This window comes from Rhamphochromis sp. 'chilingali' (genome assembly GCF_963969265.1).
Source record: "Rhamphochromis sp. 'chilingali' genome assembly, chromosome: 10".
NCBI lineage: Eukaryota > Metazoa > Chordata > Actinopteri > Cichliformes > Cichlidae > Rhamphochromis > Rhamphochromis sp. 'chilingali'.
In genome coordinates this window covers 2,202,909-2,226,307 of record NC_137937.1, presented here as the reverse complement: position 1 = coordinate 2,226,307, position 23,399 = coordinate 2,202,909, and positions in this window count along the sequence as shown.

Sequence of the window (23,399 nt, the reverse complement as noted above, 5' to 3'; positions counted from 1 at the left end):
CTATACGCTATATTATGCTATATTTTCATTCATTATGTCATCACTAATCATTACTAATATGACTGGACACTACTACAAAGAGATTTGCCTGAATCATAGAAGTTGTGGTCTTTTTCTGCACAATGTGGCAAAAGCCAGTTTTAAAGGGTTTTTTATGTAGTATCCACAGCAGCAGCAGCAGTGTTACCAGTCACAAGGAGTTCCACTGCAGTCACACTGCTTCAAAGTAAAAAGAGCCTTTTGCAGGCCAGAGCATCTGATCCTTGTGCGCACTTCCACCCTTCGATCACCGCGACAAGCAAAGAGGAGAGGGCGACTTGGCTTCTCGCTGCTGCCTAACACTCTGCAGTGCAAACAAGAAAGAAAAAGTGCAAAAGTTACCATTATAGCACGTCACACATCTTAAACACCCTGCTCGATCTCCCTCTAACTCTCCTCCTGGGAGTGGAGAACCAGAAAATGTGCCAAAAGCTACAGAATAAATAACAGAGCTGTAAGGAGGAGGGGGCTCTCTTCAAATGAATGCTAATTCTATTCACACCCACCATCCCCGCACCCCACCACCAACAACTTTGTTCACATATTGATGCGCACTGCAATCAACTTCAATGGCACGAGCCATCTTGTGGGAAGAGAGAGGTTGATCAAGTGAGGGAATGGGGGAGAGAGAGAGCGAGAAAGTCAGAAAAGAGGGGGAAAGTGAAATAGGGGTCCCAGATTATTTCTTCACTGGAGCCCAACCACTGCTTTCATTAGCCCCTCCATTAATTAGCCTCCTTGAGCTCATTTGCAAGTCAATGGCTGTGGCTCTAGGACCAGCAGCTTTGAGCCACAGCGCCCCTGTGATCTCTGGGTCCTCCAGCCCCTCCACCCCTCACACACTGGATGCAAGCCTTCCTGACAATTAGTACAAAAGAGATTCATGCTCCGTATAGCCAATACATTATTCATATTTTCTCCTCACTTAAATAAATCATAATGTTCTTGGGGGTTTTACTTAAACAACATGCTTTCTCTCCTTCTCTGTCTCCCAGCCACAGCCAACTCACTTAGCTAACACACAAATGAAATTGGTTTGCAATGACCTTGCCCCGTATTTGGGTCACTTCCTCAACAGTGCAAGACAATCAGACACCCCACCCCCCCAAGATCATCGTTATAACTCATGGAAACGAGGACAGTTTGTCCACTAGTCTCCTCTGTCATCTGTAAAAGGACAGATCAGACTCTTTGCGTTTAACTTCTAAGAATTCCACCGTTTCAGATTCATCGAAACAGCCTCCCATTTTTATTATGCAAAATAGGTTTTGATGCTTCCAACTAATCAGCCCCTTTTTCCCCACCACAAACGCCCGAGTTGAAAGTCCTCCTGAGTTCTGAGCGCTCGCGCTGAAAGCAAGCCGAGGCTTCGTCTGGAGGATCGTGGGCCTCGACGCCTCTTATGTCCTCCACATTGATCTGTTAGCAGTGTTGTGCTGGACCGGTGCAGTCTGGACAGAGCAGAGAAGCTGTCTCAATGATTTAGCAGCCCTTTGTACTATTATTCATCTGACTGGAGGGAGTCAGTGTCCAGCTGAGGGCCTGCATCTTTTATGACCACTTGCACTCCATTCAGACGAAGGTACTTCCATAGAATACTTTTGAGACCCACAGCACATGTATATTGATGTACAGTATGTGGCTGCATATTGGTTTTGAACATCTTTATTTCATTGTGAAAAGGAGACGCTTTGCTATGATAACATGTGAATTTCTCGGGTTACCTTTAAATGGTCTGTCTTGTCTTCTCCCTACGTGGCAGTGCTATTATGAGACAGATGCTGTCATATTTCCCAGCACACTTGTCACATTAGTTAATCCATCGGCACCTGCCCGACCACTATCTCTTTTTGCAGCTAACTCGTTTGGAAAATTAACGCTGTTCAAGGAACAGAATCCATGTTCCCTCTCAGAAGTTGCTCAGCCTCATTGTGGCTGTTATATTTTGTGCGTTACCCCAGCATCAGGAGATCTGAAGCTTCAGGTAGAGACAACTAGCCTGTCAGCGTAGTGCAGTTAGCCAGCTGACAATATGTTTATTAGTCAGCCCAAAGACAAGATAGGAAGGCTCTGAGGAGAGCGGATGCTCAGGTCCTTTTAACTCTACTCAGGCTACTGGACCAGCTGAAGTAATATATAAAGTTAAGCTTCAGTAAATGATGCAAACTGTCAGTATAAATGAGTGCAAATATAAAAATGAAAGTAATAAATTGAAAGGACTACTTCACATAAAAATACCTCAAAAAAACTCATCACTTCTACTTGGTCTCTTCAGAAAGGTTGTTCCAAAGCTTGGTGCTGCTGAGGGGAGGTGCACGGACGTAAGTGCACGGATCCCCACCTAAGAGGCTGAGGCTCATACTGGGTGAGCTTTTCTGTTATTTAGCTTGAAGGAAAACACAGAAATGGTTTCAAAGTGATCAGAAAATTGTTGTGATGTGATTTGCTAAAAAAAGGAATCCTGGCTTCTTGCCTAGTTGGAGACAAATACATTTTCATGTATACTAGAGAGAATGAGTTACAGCTGTCAAACTTGAATTACTTTGAATACTTTTTCTAACCCTAGAAAGAAGTTACAGAGGTTTCAGGTTTATCTTTCAGGAGAAAATCTTTTGCATCCCCTTCAGGCTGTCATATTTTTTATTCGGTTTTGCTTTTTTTTCCACTCACGATTTCATTTTCTTTTAAGTGTCTTTCAATTCAAACCACAATTCATGTTTAGGCACTGAAAAAATTATACTTGGTTAAGTTTTAGTAAAGATTTAATTCCACTGTTGAAACACTGGTAAGCCTTCATAAAAGCAGGCGTCGCTGCATAAAGACATCTTCATACTGGAGACACAGCAGCAGCTTCAACAAAACTTCTTTATTTTTCACCTTTGGAATCCAGGCTGGCCCTGTGAACCGCAGAGTTCCCAATAACCAGGATGAAGGTGGTCTGAGGGGGGAGGCCATGAGGACCTGAGAGGGGGGCTGAAACAGGTAAAAGGTGGTGCTGGGGGCTTCTTTAGAGAGCTAATTTCTAGATAGAAAAAGGGGAATACCAGTACTTTCACCCCCTCGATCCAATTAGTAGAAGATTCCTCCTTCTTCAGCATTTATTACACCTATTCAGTATTCGGGATGCTGCAATCAGTTTTCCATAACTAGGCTGCACAAAGAGCAAACGCTCCATTTGGTGTGATTTGTTGCCCCGCTTGACCACTTCTTTGTCTCAGCCGGGCTGCCTAAGCGCTGTGGAATGGGGCACCCCTGCTGTTTTATCAAGTCTGCTGAATCTGTAATGAAATAAGTGAGGGTGACAGTGACACGAGCGGGAGGGGAAGCGGAGATACGAGCAATAGAAGGCCTTATTTGAATCATTTAAGCAAGATGCAATTACAGCTGTGCCCAATGTGGAGGAAACAGCCCATTTTAAAGGCAACACAAATCAATGGGCACAGCGTTGGTGATGTGTTTGACAGAAGTGCCTGTTAGTGGAATATGGTTGCTCTCAGGGATCATTAGACACCCTGCAGACAATACATTATCACCAAAAGAGAGGAATGAAAACAAAGAGCAGTGGGAGTTGAGCAGGAGCCATTGGGCCATCTGTATGATGGTCCTGAACCGTCTTACCGAGACAGGAAATGACACTTGGTTTGCATGTTTTGAATACGCTCACATTCTTTTGGCAGTTTTGCACATTTTAAAGGATATCTGCACATTTTGCTTTTCCCAAAGTGCTCAGTGTGAATCTTAGACTTCATATCATGGACAACAGAATCACAATACTATGCCAAATAAATGCAACTTGCAATTAAAGTTTACATATCTGAGAATGACATTTACACTGCCCATGTGGAAAAGATATTTATGAATCTTACAAAGTTTGTATCTGTCTTGTGTGAAACTTGTATGAAAAGCATACAAGGGTGAAAACACATATAAGATCCCTTGAAAAATTACTTAATGAAACTTGTATGTTTTGGATGCTTACTAAAACGATATATGAAAGTAATGAGAAAGTGGCCACTTTCATGAGTAAATCATGTAAGTTTTTACTATTTCTTTTCCATATGGGTGGTAACAAATGTGCCAAATGGTCCATTTATTTTTTTCCTCAAAATTCGCTTTTTATCCGTTGTATCAGGTGCTTGGATATAGTATGTCTAATGCATGTCAAGCTTTACTTAATCTCTTTCACAATAATGTTCCATCTTTTTGTTTATCGAAGTACTGTGTTTCCATTATGCTAATTTATGATACAACCTATAGATCTTGTTAAATTTTTCCACTGTTTCTTTTACTTTTACTTAACAAGCCATCACTTGACCCAGCTATCTTACCTAATTAGAGACCAATGTACAAACTTCCTTTCTCTAAAATTCTTGAAAGAGTTGTTGTAAAAGAGCTAACTGGTTTATCTGAAGACTTTCAGGATTCAGAACTCATCGCAGTACAGAAAGAGCACTAGTGAAAGCTACGAATGATCTTCTTATGATCTTGGACAGTGGATTCATCTCTGTGCTTGTTCTGCTAGACCTCAGCGCAGTATTTAATACTGTTGACCACAATAGTCTACTACAAAGGTTATAACATGCTATAGGGATTACAGGTATTCTGATGCAGTGGTTTGAATAACATCTGTCTAACTGACTCTGATTTGACCAGACTATGTCCTTCACTGTGTATATTAAACAAACTGACAGTTTTCTTGCAATATCTCTAAAATTACAGATATTTTTAGAAACAAACTTTTTCAGAGTAATGCTGAACAAGTAGACTGTTGCAAGTCATTACTATCAAGTTGCTCTAAAAGCTCCCTGAAAGCCCTCAGTCGATCCAGAATGCTGCAGCAGGGAACGAGAGACCATATTTCTCCTATAATAGCTTTTTATTATTGGCTCCCAGTTAAATCTGGAACCAAATTTTAAATGCTTCTCCTCACATATAAAGTCTTGAATACACACAGCTGTTATATACCAGAACAAGCATGGACTGAAGGTCTGTTCCTAATATGTTTGAGCAATTAGAGGTTAAGGAAGATTCTCAGTGTCAAAAATGTATATAAGAGAGTGGTGCACCTGATTATGTTTGAGGGCTTCATGCCATCCAAGCCTTGGGTCCTCGTGTTTCTTGACACGCTTTTCAACATGAGTAGTTCAGGCGTGAGCTTCCTCCCCACTCTTTTAATCCACTGCCACATTGTGACTGCTGCATCCCAACATCCCCCATTGCCACTGCAGCCTTACAGCTCATTGATGGGGCCACGTCCATGTCCCCACAATAAAAAGTGTGGCCCCCAACTGCAGACTAAGCAGCCCCAGTCTGCCAGCGCTGGGTAGCCTACGCAGCCCTCATTCAAACCTGCATGTCAGGCCACATCTCCTGACACCAGGCCACCTGACATTAGTGCCACAGTGAGTAAAACTGTCTTATTCCCTTGTAATCTAAAGTGTGTGTGTTAGTCCCCATAGGGAAATAGTTCCTCTGCATTTAACCCATTCACCCAGTGAAGCAGTGGGCAGCCGCCAGTGCAGCGCCCGGGGAGCAGTGTGTAGGGACGGTACCTTGCTCAGGGGTACCTCAGGGTAGCCGTTCAGTGGAATCGAACCCCTGACCTTCCGATCATGGGGCCACCACTCTACCTACTGAGCTATCCCTGCCTAGTACATCATCTACATCAGCCTCAATCAGTTTGTGGGTTTAAGGCCTGAATAAGTCTGACTCAAGTTTGCATATAAGTAAATTCAGTATTCTGATTTTGAACTGGGAAGTGATCGTTTTTATTCCTGAGCTTTAGTTTCTGTGTTTTTTGTTCATGAGCTTGCCAACGTAAAGACTGTATTTTGTGTTTCTGAGCCAGTGAGAGTCTATATTTTGTTTTTCAACTGATAAAATCGTTTTTGTGGTTTCCACATGTGACCATCTTCAGCCAAGCTTACCTAAGGTTTTCCATCACATTGATCTCCGGCCATACCACCAGCAGCATCAATGTTGCATTATACCACATGATTGTATGTCTCCCTGCTCCGTGCTCCTGGTTTTCACTTTCTCTGGCCCTGCCCTGTATCTGTTGTATTTTACGTGGCATTAGAGCTGATTTTTAAATGTATTCTGCCTTCCACACAGCTGCTCTATGACACTTTATGTGTTTATATGCAGCTTTGTGTAGCACTTACGTGGAGTTATATACAGTACCAATGGATAATAACCAAGGTAAGCCACAGCTCGTGAAGCCACAGCTCAGTAAACCTTCCGGGTTTTTTTAAACTTGTTAGAGATTAATTTCTCCAGCTTACCGATAACAAAGTTTTAGCCTGCCTGCTCTGTTCGGCTGTAGAAGCAAGAGACTGAAAACTGGAGCTGGTACTGAGGAGGGACAAGAGCTGCCTAGAGCTTCACCGATTGGTTGACACGCGAGGAGGAGTAAAACAATAGGCTCATCTCATCAGAGCTCATCAATCCTTGGAGAAACTTAACCCTTGTTTAACCAGAACAAATATATAAATCTGTGTCCCCCCCTTTTTTTTTTAATAAATATTTTGATCTCGTTTCACTTTCATTAAACAAGGACAGTAAGAACAGAAACAATGAACATAAAATCTTTTACTTTTTCTTCTTTTTTGTTTAAGATGATTTTAGGAACAGGGTTACATTTGCATTTAATCCTTAGTTATTAAACTCGTGCTCTCTTCCACAGTGTGTCTTTTGTCCTGTCTCCTCCACCTCACAAAAAAGAGATTTACATCAGTGCATCGCCAAATTTGACATAACTGAGTGTTCCAACATGACAATGACTCCAAACACACATCAAAAGTTTGTGGATGGATAGAGCAGACCAACATAAAGGCTGTGCTTATAAGTCAGGTCCATGCTGGGATCAACTTAAATGAACCAATTCTGCTAAGACGACTGGTCAAGTAAGAATTATCTCAGAAGCTTTTTGATGGCTACAGTGTGGTCCAGGCAGAAATTGCTGAGAGACATTTATCAACTATAAGTGGAGCTGTGTGTATATTTTTGAGCCTGTATATAAAATTGCGATGCTCTGTCGTTAAGTCAAGGTCCAAAATATGTGTGCCAAACTCTTGTTTTCCTCAAATCATTAAAGGTGTGTGCTTTATCCTTCCATCCTGAAAAAAGATCAAAATAAATCATTAAGATATTCACACCCAAGATGAGTGTATGTAAACTTATAACCACAACTGTAAATGCCAAATACTTACCAAATTCCACATGGCTAAGGGTTGGAAACTAGCCATGATGATCTGGTGGATACATGTCAAAGAGTAGCTTTCCACCTTAGAGTTCAGGGGCAGCGGTCCCCAAGCCCCAGGCCACAGACCGAGAGTTGAGGCTCGGGTGTGAAAATTATGGTTTTCAGAGTTTTTATCGTTAACTCAATTTTCCTTGGTCTTTTCCCGTGTTGTAGTTGTGCGTCTTATTTTGAAAGAAATATTCACGCGTTACCATAGCGACCAGAGAGCAATAAGGGACAGAGAGGAGGATGTTACTCTCAGTGTTGTCATTTCAGGAGGACGCTGCTAATAAAGTTACACAATTACACAGTGAATTCACGTTTCTTATTATATTCACAAAATACCACAGTTGTTGTCTTGGTCGTATCATTTTATTTTGTTGTGTTCATCCGCAACACGGTGAACAACAAACATTTTTATTTCAGTGGAAACGAAGTGTTGTGCTTCTAAGGTGTTTTTTTAATCGTTTATGTTTTTTCTTGCTTCTTCTTCTTGTGGTTGAGTTATTTTTGTGTTCAAGCCTGTTTTTGACCAACCGGCCCTCGACCTGTGCATACCCCTATCACATTCAGGTTAAAGCATTCCACACAAAGAGATATAAAAACAGACCATGAATTAGCCACTCCCCCAAACACTGTGGAAGTGTAATACTAAAATATTCCCTTAAAACATTAAATACAGCCTTCACATCTACATTCTTAAAAGCACACTGAAGAATAAGAGTTGAAACACATTTCCGGCAAATAGTGAAATTTACTAAAAGTTGCTTTAAGGGTTCGCTTTGTTTGGCTGATTCTGCACAGGAGGCCCTCATGTGTAATAAGACAGGATGAGATAGCAATAGGGGAAAATAGTGACCTACTATGACAGTTTTGTGGGATTTAGGCTTTTCCAGTTAGTTAGACTTAACATTAGATGAGCTCCAGTAGCATCTAGACCCAGTGTTGGATATAACTGAGCCTGGCACCTCTGGGACATGTCAAGCACCAGTGCTTTCTCTCACTCAGTCTCACTTTGTGTTTATTTCTCTCTCTGTCTTTCTCCCCGCCTGAGGATGAGGCCATCTGGTCTATGTTGGTGGAGCCAGGCAAGCCGACTGGAGATGGTGTGGGCCAGACAAGTCTATGACTGGAACACAACTCGCTCTGTATATTGCCTTGTTTTGGCCACAGAGCCTAGTTGATCACCCTCAGCAGAACATTTTACATTTGGAACACTCCTCATTTACACTTGTACAGACGAGCTGCACGGCGGCCTGAGGAGTGGCATCATGAATAAAATTATCATATCAAAATATCAGTGGTGAAATTATCCATTTTTGTCGGCCTCCTTCTCTCGTGGAGGGGGAGGAGGAGGAAGAAGAAGAGGAGGAGGAGATAGACACAGGGGATTGAGAAGCAACTGTAAGAACTTGTCAGTGGAAATGAGAGGGGCTTTCTGGACCGTGGACTCACTGACTGCAAAACAGGAATCAGAGAAGAGACCCCCAGACTTTCGTCAAACCATGTGTGAAAGGAAAAGAATCTCTTTTGCCCTTTTTTATGAAGTTATTTTTGTGTCTTTTTAAGGCACCCATAAAAAAGACTTTGAGTTGAACCTCATGAATAAGACAAATTAGAAGGGATCTAGCAGGTGTTGCACATCAAAGTAACATCTACCTTAAAGATACAACCCAAACTTTCCAGAATTCTAAGGATAGTCTGATCCAATTTGGTGGAATTTAAAGGTATGTGTTAAACTTTTCCAGGAGTAAAGCTGCATGTTGAAAAAACGGTATCATTATATTTTTAATTTAATGAATTAATTTTTATTTGAGATTTAATATAGTAGCCTGGTTTAGGCTTGATTTGGTCAACCTGCGAGTTACTGCTTTTAAGAACCCTGCAATAATTTAATGCTCTTGACATTAGGTCTTATAAATCTTTGATGTTTCATAAATGAGCAACTTTCACTATCTAGTTAACATTACATCAAAAAATAATAAGTAACTCCACCAGAGTGCCTATTTCGGGTCACTTTTGCCAGTCCAAGCCCGGGTAAAGGAGCAGGGTTGGAATTGTGACATTAAAAAAAACCAATAATTGCTAAAAGAAATTTAATTTGTAGCTCTAAATAAACACTAAATGCATTTAGGACGTTTTTTACTGACTTTATGTCTCTTCCACGATGTTATTTCTCTCTCCAACAACATAGGTTACAATTACATTAGCATGACCTATTATGCAAATTAGGCGATGACGTCATTTAGCGACTTCTAGCACTTTTAGGACAACCAATAGCGATTTTCCTTACTGAGGAGTTGGCATCACTGCCCTCATGTTACCTTTTGTCGAGTGGAAAAAAGTTAGCATTCATCCTCCAGCTTCACTGTTTATATTATGCTAACATAGCTGTGTTGCTAGCGATCACATAGCACATCATTATATACCAGCAAGCCGACCTCAGTAACCCTACAAACGTCACTGCTGTTTAGTTTTCTGTCTTCATTTATGTTGGAAGTGATAGCAGAGCTGTACGTTTGAATTTTGTCAGCAATCTCTCAGTCAGAACATGTTTAGGTGGAAGCTAGCGAGCTAACTTCCTGCTAACTTCTATCTCTGTTAAAACTTCATAAATTCTGTTTTCATGGATGCCTGGATGATTAACTTAATTGTTACACCTGGTAAAGCAGCAACACTGATCATTTTATTAAAGATGAAAGGATTTAGACAGTTTTTAACTTTCAGTGATGCCGCAGTGTTCATTTGACCTTAGGACCTGAAGCGGAGTTTGGACCCAGAAACGGCTAATGATGTCAGACTTCGGGACTGGAGTGCTGTCAAGAGACAGGTACAACAGTATAACAGTGTCTACAGCCATATTAGAAATACAGTAGAAGCTCTATAATGGAATGGGGCCCATTTCAGGGCTCTTTTCAAAATTAATTCAAAATTAGGAGCAGAGAAAAGTGCTCAGAGTATTTTTCCACCATCCAATACTGTGTGCAAAGCATTCAACTGGCATCATCTTCAGTTTCCAAAGATCCCACTGGATGCATACCTGAATAGAAAAACACACAGTAGCTGTCTCAGAGGTTTGACCTTAACATTACTGAAACAATGTGGGATCATCCTCACAGAAGACAGAACCAAAGGCAGCCAGCATCCAAAGAAGAGTTATTCCAAAGCTTTCTTTAGAGGGTTCAAGTTGTTTTGAAAAAAGCAGGTCATACCAAATATTGACTTTCAAGCTCCATGGAATTAAACTCTGACTTTGCCTTTTATAGAGTATTTCCATGTGTTTGCATGTGTTTTAATAAATCATTGCACCTGTTTCCCATCTTCCAGGCAAAATGTAATGAAAGAGAGGTGATTTTAGACGAGTACCACTCATGAGTTTCTTGCAAACTGCTCTGAGACTGTGTGGAGGAAGACTCAACCCGACCCCGCCTGCCTGTGGTATGGCCTTCTAAAGTTTAATGTATGCACAGATTGGAGTTAACCCTTTCATCTCGCTTGCTTCCAGGGCAAGCCTTCCTTGTACCTGATGCACCCTTGCCTCTGTGGTTTTCCATGGATCGCGGATGGCCGTTGGAGCGCCATGCAGATCCACCTCTCATTTATCAGTGACATTGCCGGATGACAGCGCACTTATTCACGCTCACTCATGAATATTCAGTTTACTCCTGCTTCAAGGGTACGAAAGAGACGTCTATACACAGGAGAGAAGAGCGGCATCTCTCATTCTTTGTTTGTTCCCTTCCTCTATATATTCCCCCTTTTTTCCTCTACCTCTTTATACATGTACAACCAAAACATCAGCAGCAATATGCAGACCTTAATTTCATGCGCATGTTTCATTAGAGGTGTCGACCAGGAGACATTTTTCCCTGGCACTTTGAGCAAGCCAACACAATCCTGCACCGTTTGCGCAAAGGAAAAATCCCATTTGTCCTTTGTCAGCACACACACTTTAATTTGAGGCTTTCACTCCTGAGTAAGCAGCAGATCTCCTCAGAAGCCCGGAGAGACACAGGAAACGCATTTGGGTCCTTCAATCTTTCCCTCATCAGCAGAGGCGCAGCTCATTCCGCATGGCCTCTGTGTTTTCATCAGTCAGCAGGGGCATACATAAGTCAAAAGGAGAGGGGAAAGTTCAGGTGTGTCAGCGTATAAATAGCCGACAGGACTGGCAGTCACACTGTTGATAGGAAGTCTTCGAATGCTGCCTCATGTGGAAGTCTTGAGTTTTGTACAGTCAGGAACGCAGTCACAAACACTATCAAAGAAATTAGCCATTAATTCAAACATACAGAGAGCTCCATGGAACTGACTGGAAAAGGCTTCAGTGTGCGTCCCACGATGTGCAACACTAGGAACTCTCCATTTCTAATTCATTTGAATGCAACGCCATGAATGCTTGAAGGGAGTGACTTTCTGGAGCTGTGCAGTGCCGAAGAAAAGCGGCTCTTGCAGAGAGATCAAAGAGACAGTGGACGCAGGAACGCCGAGGCTGACACTTTGTGCAACGTTCCATTCAGAAATTCCCGGTTTGAACATTGAAGCGATAAACTTGAAGCGCTCCGCAGGTCACATGTTAGTATGACCTTGACTAACCTGTCAGCTTAGCCAGCTGCACTAACGTTATATATTTCACACACTGCCATGTTGATGTCACCAGAGCTCGTGAAGCTTCCCAGAGAGACTTCTGGGCTCAAGTGGTGTTTCTCCTGAGAAATGATGTTCTGTGTAAAATAACATCAAAGCACAACAGAGGATGATGTCATGCTCGTATTCCTGAATCGCCACTGTTCATGTATTTATTTGTTTATTTAATTAATTAGTGTTTTATATACTTATTTATTTAATTTGTCATATTTATGGAACCATCAATGCACTGGTTGATAAATCCTTTGGCTACAGTAACGTTTCTCATTGGTGCGAGCTCAGAAGCATCATGTGAAGCCCAGTAAACCATTTATGTTACAGGAAATTAGATAAATGAAGACACGTTTCAGTATTTGCTGTCAGACTATATATAGGGGTTTTTTTTATCACTAATACAGTAATTGAATTTAAATGTATTGTACTCTCCACCACATTAAGTGTATGCATTGGAAAAGTACAGTACATGTAAATCTAGAGTCTCATTAATCCTACTCTGGACAGGTTTTTCTTTTTCTTTGTAAAGAAACATTAACATTAAGAAGCTACTGAGCATCAGCATTTCGTGTGTTTTCTGAACTGCTACTACCTTAATGGAAATATATTTCTTATGATGACATTTTGTTTGTCTTCTCAGGAGTCCTGTCCTCCTCACAGCTTCGTGTAACAGACAACAAGAGAAAGCTATCAGTGAAAATGATTAATAATGATGAAAGCTATTCTGTTTGGGCTGTACCAATAATTTGGGTGTCAAGATTTCCTCAGGTTGTTGCTTCCATCTGATCTGTTGCCATTCAGACGTTGTGGTGTCGCAGGTGTACAGAGAGATTATTTTGCCTCCTTTTACAGCACATGGATGCGCGTGATGATTCTCTAACAATAATAAGCAAAAATAAAATCAGGAATGCTTCCTCATTCTGGCAACGAGAGCTGGGTCACAGCTAAGCTGTCCTTTTCAGTGTGCTAAACCTTTTTTTTTCTACTTCATTCTCTGTCAGCACTTTTATTAATAAGAGACAGCACACTAGGCGTGACAGAGAAGTAAAGCAAGTGGATTCGTGCTTCACACTTCCACTTAAAAAAGCACAGTTTTATCTACTAGTCATTTTAAAATATGTCACATAGTAAAGCTGCAAAGTTCATCAAATGTTCATTTGGGCTTCTGACAATTAAATGAGCGCGATATTTAAAATGCAATCAAAAACAAATCAAGCACTCTCAAAGTGTGCACCTGACCAAATATGAGCCAATCACAGCTCTTCCCAGCACCACACTTGAAGTTTCCTGAACTGGTATGAACGAGTAAATCAGACATCCATCCATTCACTTATAGGCCCCCTTTTCAGGGTCATAGGGGGCCTATCCCAGCTGTCTTAGTGAGGGTGAGAGGGTACACCCTGGACAGGTTACCAGTCTGTCGCAGGGCTAACACAACCATTCACACCTATGGGCAATTTTAGAGTTTCAAATTAACCTATCCCCACTAACTACATGTCTTTGGACTGTGGGAGGAAGCCAGAGTACCCAGAAAGAACACGCCAACTCGACCCAGGCCTGATGGTGGAACTGAACTCAGGACCTTCTTGCTGTGAGGCGTCCACCGTGCTGCCACATGAGAGAAATATTATTATCTGGCATAGCCAAAGGTGAGGCGGTGCATTTGTCTTTGTTCATTATCTGTTGGTTGTAAATACTTTAGTGTAAGTGACGTTACCAGAAACAAAAAAAAATAATATACAGAGTGCTGCGTGTCATCACCACAAACCAACACTCCTGACTTTTTCAGCACCTTGAAAAGGCCTCACAGACTGCAGTGTAATTAATGCATGAAGGCCAAGAAAAACAGTGCAGTGGTTCCTTATGTAAGTCGTGCAACATCCACTCTGATAGTCAATAAAGCAAGTCTGTCAGCATATCAATCCAACGTACAGACTCACTGAAATCACCAATGAGATCACGTTTTCTAGCAAGGAAAGACTTTCCAGGGAAATGGTCAAAGTGAAAGCTATGTCCTCTTTATGTGTTTTCTGTGTTAGATTTTTAAAAATAGTCTCTTATTTTCCTTTTACAACTCAGTGAATTTAGCAGCTTTGGCTGCTGCCATATTTTGTTTTGGGGTTTTTTGTAAAGCCTGCTAACACGGGTAACACTGGTAACTATCAGCGGGTGGCTGTAGCTCAGGAGGTGGTGCGGCTCTCCTGCTACTGGGAAGGTTGGTGGTTTGAGCCCCGTCTGCTCCAGTGTGCACATTAAATAACGTTGGGCAAGATAATAACTCCAAGTTGCTCTAATATGAATGTTAGATAGAAGCACTTACATAGAAAAAAGGGCTTTTTGCAAATGGGCGAATGAGGCAAGTTGTGTAAAGCGCTGTGAGTGCTCATGTAGAGTAGAGAAGTGCTGGAAGTCCACTTAACAAGAGCTACATCAGTACTGTACGAGTGCATCATACAGACATGTTTACAAGCTACTTAGGGCGGAGTAACAAAAGTAAAACATATCATCGACACACAAACACATTTGAGAAGTTCAGCATAGCAAACAGATATGTCACCAAACATGTCAGTCAAATTAGGTAAGCTCCTGCCTAAAGTTCAAATGGTTTAGTTATTTTAAAAAGCACTCAAAACACAGTTTTACACCGTACTACTACCACAGGAACTTTTAAACATTCCCGTACTGGCTTCATTCAGCACGGCTGTAGAGGTGTAGAACAGTTAAGCATTAATGGAACCAGAGATCATGTCCAGCAACTGAAATCAGAAAGCTGGTCTCTTTTTACAGTTCACTTGTGTAACAAACGAATAAACACATTTAAGAAGAGAGTGCCCGTGTAATAGTGTAAAATATTCCAAAGGCTTTTTTGCCACATGGATATGAAAATGTCAAAAAAAACAACCAAAAAAAAAACAGGTGTGCTCAACTCAATAAAGTAATGAAAAGTGTTTTGGGTGCTGAGTGCTCAAAGACTAAATGAACTGTCAGCACTTGTGATGTAGTGCATAATACTCTCATGCTTTATTGCAGCAGAGGGACAGACACACTTCAACTTGTGACTTTCAGCAACCAGCAATGCCTGACCTGTGCTGGATTTTGCATTGTGTTACACTATAAATATGACTTACTCCAGAGTAGGTTAATGCCACTGTGATGTATCCAGGTAGGATATGAACCACCTGAAACTCCGGGGAAAACCTGAAGTAAACCCAAAATCCTACTTCATGGTGCCTCAGATGTACATCAGACAAGTGTGACATCCACAAATCAGAATCATCACACATCAGAAATGCTTTTCAGATGCAAGGAAACGTGTAAGTAACACACACACACACACACACACACACATATATAAAACTGTGAGTGCTTGATTTAATTCACAGCAGCTGACTGACCCATTACTACCTCGGGAGTGTGCTGAAAGCATATTTTAATTCCGTTTCCAGGCCTCAGAATTTATCAGGGTAATGAAAGGTGATGCTTATTTTGCTTGAGCACGCCGTGACGAACAGCAGATTTGACTCTGAGTTGTGTTTGTGATGATCAGTGCTTGTAGCTCTCTAGGTATGATGAGGACTTAATTAGCTGTTTGTGGATCTGGCTGCCACAGATTGCATTGTGAATTGCAGCGATGACGCTGGGGCAATGAGCAGGCTAAGTGCAAACCTCTGTTCTCATAATTGCACATCTGTTTTCCGTTGCTTGCTCCTGTAATTGCCTCCTCCTCAGTCATCTCTGCAGAGGCCGGCTGCAGGTGACTGCGGGTGAAACGAGACCAGGAAACCTGTCTGCTCTCTCATCAGCAGAGACAGGCAGGGAAAACTGGGATGGATGTTTTGACAGCTTCTCCTGGGCACAGACACACATACACAGAAACAGAGACACACACTGAGTGTGGCTGGAGATGCTCAAGTCTTACACCAGAGCACCACCTAGTGGCTGATGGCTTTCCATCTATCCCTCTTGCCCTCTTTCTGACACACATACTCACCTTTCCTCCTCTCCTTTGTCTCATTAACTAATTTTTGGCTTATATTTTCTGTACTAAAGCAACATTGACAGAGCCAGTGAACCACTAAGAACACTTCTCTTCATAAATGTATTTTTATCCATCCAGTTCCTGCCGTCACTGGGGGAGAGGTGGGTAAACTCTGGATAGGCTGCCAGAGCTGTTCAGAACTGCAGTCATAATGTTGTATAGCATTTTATGAACTACCGCTGTACATCTTGTTATGATCTAAATGACTTTCTTTTAGTTGTTGTTTTAAAAGTTCTATTACAAAAAATTAAAAATGTAAACAGTTACATGTAACAAGGGCCATCAAAAGCATATTTTTGGAAAACGGTCTTCACTCACATGCACAGTACACTGAAAATGTCCAGATATTTTTTAAAAAACCATAAACAACACAAATACAGTTACAAAGATATGTGTAGGTATTTGCACAAAACTGTGTATAACTGCTTCAATTATTAAATGCAAAAAAAAGCATTAGAGCGAGAGATACAGATATTACATTAGACATGCAAATACACATTTTTACCATGGTTTACCACATGGTGGCACTGTGACACACACACACACACACACACACACACACACACACACACACACACACACACACACACACACACACACACACACACACAGTTTGACAAGTTGATCAGTGTCCACTTTATGCATAACACTATTTTCAAAAATTGCTTAGACAAATGTATTAAACTTATATTTATTTTACTTTTAATTTGATATATGACAACTAATTTGATCAAATTCACATTTTAAGTTGGCTGTGAAACAAAATGAATTAATAATGATTTGAGTCAGTGGAGGCATACATGTGGATGTGAGACAATAAATAATAACACCTTTGAATATTCATTGCTGTGTCTTTCATGATACAGCAATGTGTAAATGACTGAACCTCAGTCTGCAAGTGTGATCAGAGAGACGTCAGACCGATGTGAACCTAAATGAAGGGAACAATGATTCATAAAAATACATCCTGATCACATACAAAGAGACGTAAAGGTACAGCTGCTGTATTTCACTCAGAGATGGAGAAAAATGTAAGAAAAGGCAGGAAAGGAGAGGAAGCAGAGAGGTTACATTTAAAGGTAAAGACTGCTCAGTGGCATGTGATAAACTGGAAATTTAAAGCTTACATGTAATCTGTTCATTTTTAATCAGATATTGGGTCTGTGTATGATGTGTAAGTTGTGTTTTTTTAATAGTTGTGTTTTTTTCATATTGTGAAAAAAATATAAAAGGTTTGTGTTATTCAAAGTTGCCATTAAGATACACAACAGTTTAGTGCAGCATAACCATTTTAGCTCACTGTACTGTGGTGACTTTACAGTAAATCTGTGTTCATGGTCAGAGTTAGGCTACATCAGGGGTCGGCAACCCTGGGCATGCGTGATGGCACGACCATAGTTGGATGGGCCGATAATTTTTATTTATTTATTTTTTTGTAACAGTATAAACAATGAAAGGTGGTGGATGCTGGCAGATATGTAAAAGTAAGTCAGTTGTTTGGTGGTGGCTGTGGCGGAGCTTCCACAGAGGCCAGCAGGTGGATGAGGGAAGGGGAGACAGGAGGAGGAGAGACCCGAGGCGGCCGGCGGTCCGAGCGTCAGGTGAACTGAACTTCAGGTAAGAAGTTATGACCTGCAGTCTGTCTGGGTCAGATATGAACCAAGTTTAGGTGGAGTTTATTTTCCTTGTGCTGACTTTTTACCGTCAGTTACAATAACTCGTACTGCGTGCTAGCTAGCATGACGGAGTTTCTATACAGCTGGGTGGTGCTATGATGTTACTGATGGTGAACTTTATTTTATTCATAAGGTTAGTTATTAGAGTTGCCAACCGTCCCGTAAAAACGGAATCGTCTCGTATTCAGAAAAAATATTATGCGTTTCATGTTGAGCTGAAAAGGAATACAGTTCCTTTTCAGCTCAACATTCTTCAGCTAGAATGAAAAAAGGCACAAAGCTGGAGTTATTCTGTGTCTTTGTTACGGGAGGTCTGTTAAGAGAGCCTCCATGCAAAAAGAATAGGAATTCTAGTAGGGACCAGCAACAAACCACCACGCACACACTGCAATGGGTTACACAAAATTTATTTGTTCTTCCTCTAGGCAAACTACCGGCTGAAGACAACCCCGGCCAGGGATCCAAAGCCCAAAGACCACCGCGGTCCGAGTTCTTCGCCTAGTTACAAACAGGGGAGAGAGGGTCACTGCACGAACACGCAACCAACACGTATCAATCCTGCAGCTCCCTAAAACAGGTTTGCCACCCACCTTTTCAGGCTTTAACTTTGTTCGAGGCTGGGTCTCCACATTACCTCCCGGCAGTTAAACTTCCCCGAGCTGGTCCAGTTCTTCTTATCGGGGCGCAGGAGGTCTCCAGTCTAGTGCTCGTTTTCCTCTTTTCCAACACGTCCCTTTTTTTCCAGCACGTCCTCTCTTTTCCAGCACGTCCTCTCACAGCTCCATAGGAATACGTCCTCCTTTCCACGTCCTCCGTTTCGTTAAAAGCAAAAGCCAGGCCAGGCTAAAAAAAAATCCTTTCTATTAAAAATGCGCACACTTTGTCCTGGATCTCCGGGGCTCTCCTGCTTCACCGAGGTCCTACTAAAAACAACAACAACACTTCCTGCTTCCTCTCCCCTTTATAAAGAGGAACTCCAATCAGCCGCTCCCTGTATTCAACTCCGCCTCACTGGCAGCTGGGCTAGAGTAAAATCTCCCCTCCCACACAGGTGCAACAACCGTAAATAAACACAAAAACATGCAATTAATCCAAAACAAACTCAAAAACAAAACCAACAAAACTTAGGGGGGGGGTTTCTCTCCGTCCTTTCCCACCATGCTATACTCCGTAACATCTTTGCTGCACAGCTGCCTCTTCTCCTCTCATTCTCCCCCCTCCCTCTCCTGTTGCTACTTCAATCATGAAACTGATCAATGATCAGCTGATCAGCTCTCTTGTTTGTTTATCGCCCACTTTGCGTCAGAAACAGGAAACCAGCAGATGTCGCGCTAAACAACAGCAGCACGTTTAAGCTTGATCAGCTGTTGTTAGAATTTATTTAATATTAATTTCTAGTATCAGCTGATGTTTGCTGGAGCCACAGCTGTAAACCTGCTGGTTATGATATGGTTTGGTTATCTGGTGAGAGGGAAACATGAAGATGAAACCAGGAGACGTCCTTACTGGATCATCAGAGCTGTGATGGAGAAACAGGTTTACCCTTTAGGTGACATGAATGAGTTGAAGTTATGAACTGTTTCTGAGACACAAATAACACCAGGATCCTTTTCTAAGTAGCTGACAGCTGGTAACTGTGCAGGGGCGGGTCTAGCAAAGCTTTGCCAGGGGGGCAGGTAGGGCATTAACAGGGAGAGGGGGGCACAAAGACATACTTTTAATTTAAAATTTCTCGCTTTTATTAAATAATTATCTGAATCTTACAACCAAAGTTTTTAATTGATGTAACATGTATAGAAATCATACATATACCAACAAGACTGTGCATCACTGTCACCACAGCGACTGTTTTCATTCAAAGTAGGGATGCACCGATACCGATACTGGTATCGGGTATCGGGGCCGATACTGTAAAATGTGTGTGCACTCATACTTGTAAAAGTTAACCGATACCATGAACCGATACTAACTTATTTCATTAATCAGAGGGTGGCATGTCATTTTTGTTGTAGTTTTTTAGATTGGCCACTAGGGGGACATCCCGCGCTAAACAGGCACAGGGTTAGATGAGTCAGACTGGCAGCTCCAGATAAAAAAAGAGAAACTGGAGGCTGCTGTAGCTAGGCTAAACAAAATGTCAGCAGTGTGGACCGGAACAGCCAACTTTAACTCAGGTTTTGGAAAAGCGATGAAAAATGTCAAGAGAAAATCCACGGGCAGTTAAAACAACAGAGGCTCTGACTCATTTTATCGCTCTGGATGACCAGCCAATGCCGGCCGTGGAAAACATAGGATTCTTCTCAGCACACTCGAGCTGCGATATGAAATTCCCAGCTGCCCACACATCAGGGAGATAATGGTGCCAAAACTCTCTAAAGAGGTAAAGACAAGCAGTGTGTGCGCGATGTCAGTCCTTGGTTTAACGGCACAGTGGACTGATGATCCACGGGCAGATGGGGAGTTCGTTCATCAATGCCAAATACTTTCGTTATTTTGTTTGTTTGTTTACAATATGGACACTCTGCAATAATTTAAAAGTTTATTTTATTCTCAAACCTAATTTGTATTTATTTTATTCCAAACAGAAGTGTTTATTTATTATTCCGAAAGCTCGAGACAGTGCCAATAGTTCAGTGATATTTTGTTAAATTACAATGTGGAGACTCTGCAATAATTTAACAGAAGTGCTTATTTTTCACTTGAAATTTTTTTGTGGTCTTTTTTATTAAGATATTATTTATTATCGGCAGAGAATAAAATAAAACCTCTCTTCCAATTCATTGCATTTGTCTGTGTGTGTGGTAGAAGTATTGGTTTTTGTACTCTGTATCGGCAAGTACTCAGATCCAAGTATCGGTATCGTATCGGTTTGAAAAAATTGGTATCGTTGCATCCCTAATTCAAAGGCTTTATGGCTGTAATACCTGGTGGGCCGGTCTCTAGGCCGATGTTGTGTCGCAGTCCAGCCCTGCGCACGACACGCAGTGAATTAATCTGAGAAGGTGCATTCAAAAATAAATGGCCGGGCCAGCGCTGCACATCGCAAATTAGCTCGCATACACACATTAGTTGTGCCGCTTCTTAATGACGGTATCTTAGCTAACAACCCCAACTACCAGATTCAACTTGTAATTGGCTAAAAATAACTTCGCCTACCGGTGAGAGGGACGTTGCTAGCTGACAGTTTTTTCAAGCGATGTTGAAATTTCCACATTCAGACACTTCAAATGCTTCAGGAGCTGTTCGCTCAGCGCAGCATCAGCACCACGGAAATACACGGATACATCCGTAGACTCGGGACAGAATTCACAGTGTGTTTTTGGGACTTTCAGGTGTTTGGACCAATGTTTTCTTTCTGATCAAACCAGAAGCTTTAATGAGCAGCTGGATTTGTCTCTCGTTAACTGGTTGGACACAGAGGACATCGAAATGCAGCTGATTGAACTGAAAGCTCGACTCTGTGGGGTCTGGATACCTCCCTGGACTTTTTAGGGGGAGGTAACAATGTTTAAAACGATAACAATAATATTTATATTTATAACAAGGTGCAATAATAATTAATGTGCAATAATAACAGTGTGCAATACACATACACTTATTCTTCTTTTTTATACTAAGTTAATATACTGTGTTGTGTTGTTTGTTACGTTGTGATGTGTCATATCGTGTCGTGTTGTGTTATATGTAGTGCCGACGTAGGACAGTTTTTCCAATTTCATTGTACTACTGTACTATGTATGACTGTGCAATGACAATAAAGAGTTATCTTATCTTATCTTATCTTATCAAAGTTCGCAGAACTACGAAGCAGCTGGAATCCACAGCTGTGTGTGTTCATGGAGCTGCATGTTCACCTGCTGGACATCACTACCTGACAGGTTTAACTGTCTTCAGAACATTGCAGAGGCCTTATTGACAGTGTTTGCCTCTAATGTCTGTGTGAGCAGATTTTCTCTCACATGAGTCCTCAGGTATCCGTCTGAATGCTGGACACTCGGAGACCAGCAATCATATTAACATGTGTGTCTCTGTATTAACAAACATGCCATATTGGCCCAGTTTATTTTTCTTATCATTGTTGTGAGGAGGCCATAAATAGCATTTGCATTTTCTGTTGTACAGTTCATTTGCTGTTATGGATAAAAAGTCTTTTTTTGTTTCAAAATAGCTGATAACTATTCGCTGACAGCTGCCAACATCTGAGAACAAATATAATTTTATAAAGTGGTTCTATATAGTGTGTAACTGTTAATATAGAGCATTATTAAATTTATTGCTAATGCAATCATATGGCACATTGACTTTTGAGGGAATTTTAGATAATAATAATAATGGATTGCATTTATATAGCGCTTTTTGAGACCCTCAAAGCGCTTTACATTTCCACTATTCATTCACTCTCACATTCACACACTGGTGGAGGCAGCTACAGTTGTAGCCACAGCTGCCCTGGGGCAGACTGACAGAAGCGAGGCTGCCATATCGCACCATCGGCCCCTCTGGCCAACACCAGCAGGCGGTAGGTGAAGTGTCTTGCCCAAGGACACAACACACAAATGCAGTTGTGTAAATCCACAAAAACTCAGTAAAAACTGAGACCAGTTAAAGTCAGAATAGCACCAGCACAGGTCAGCTGAGCAAAGTGAGTGACCACAGAAAATCTACAGAAGCTGACAATAGAAATTATTGTGGTAATTTCCCACCCTGAGCCACTACAACCCCCAACTGTACTCACTGTTCTGTTTAGGTGAGGAGGAAACGACAAAAGAGGTTTGTAACCCCATGTATTACAATCATTATTACAAGGTTCAGTTTGCACAGAAATAGCTGGTAAACTGTCCTTTCTTTCTAACTTTAAGTACATTTAAAAGCACTTTTTTGCTTTTACTTGAGTAAAAAAGTTGAATCACTACTTCAGCATGAATAAAGAATGTCTGTACTTTTGCCACCTCTGGTTATATTTCACACAGAGCGGATTCAAAGCACCGATGATAGTTTGAAACAACTTTCACTTGTTAAACAAAAAAAAAGCCTTTGTTAACATTTTGTCACACATGTTTTGATGTGTTCTTAAAAACATTTTGTGAAATGAAACGTGATGATTTTACAGCAGTTTCCCCGGTGAAGCAAACGTCCCTGGATAATTCAGACTTTTTTTTTTTTACTTTAACAAATGTGGTATATTTTTTACTTTGCACTTTAACTGCACTAAAACAAATATTGTAAAAAATATTGTAAAAACAAAGAAATCTTGATTATCTGTTAATGTAACATTTGTGTTTGAGATGCATTGTGAAATGAAGGTATTGTTACCTTATCAATAAACATGTTGTGATGGGGTGTTGTCGTCACCCCACCAGATCAGCAGGAGGGCTTTGTCGACATTTACAATAAAGGCAATGAATCGAGAACGAGGCAGCGTAGCTTCAAATGGATACCACAGGTGCATCTACTCAAAATCTCAGGCAGCTTGTAATTGCAGTGACCTCGACCCAAAGGTCAGTGTTTTTTTGAAAATCGTGTGACTGCAATAATAGACCCTGTGCACAAGAAAATGCTAACTTCCTGTTTTAAGACCGGATGTAGGGTTGTACATTTAGCTTTATTTTGCTGTCAATCGCTACTGCGAAGGTGGACTCAAAAAAGTCCAAAACACGAAAACGGAAAGATCGCATTAAGTTACAAAGAGCTGAAGCTGGGAACACTCACCATTACTGTTTCATAAACAAATCAAATGATCAATTTTAACGTTTGAAGAGTG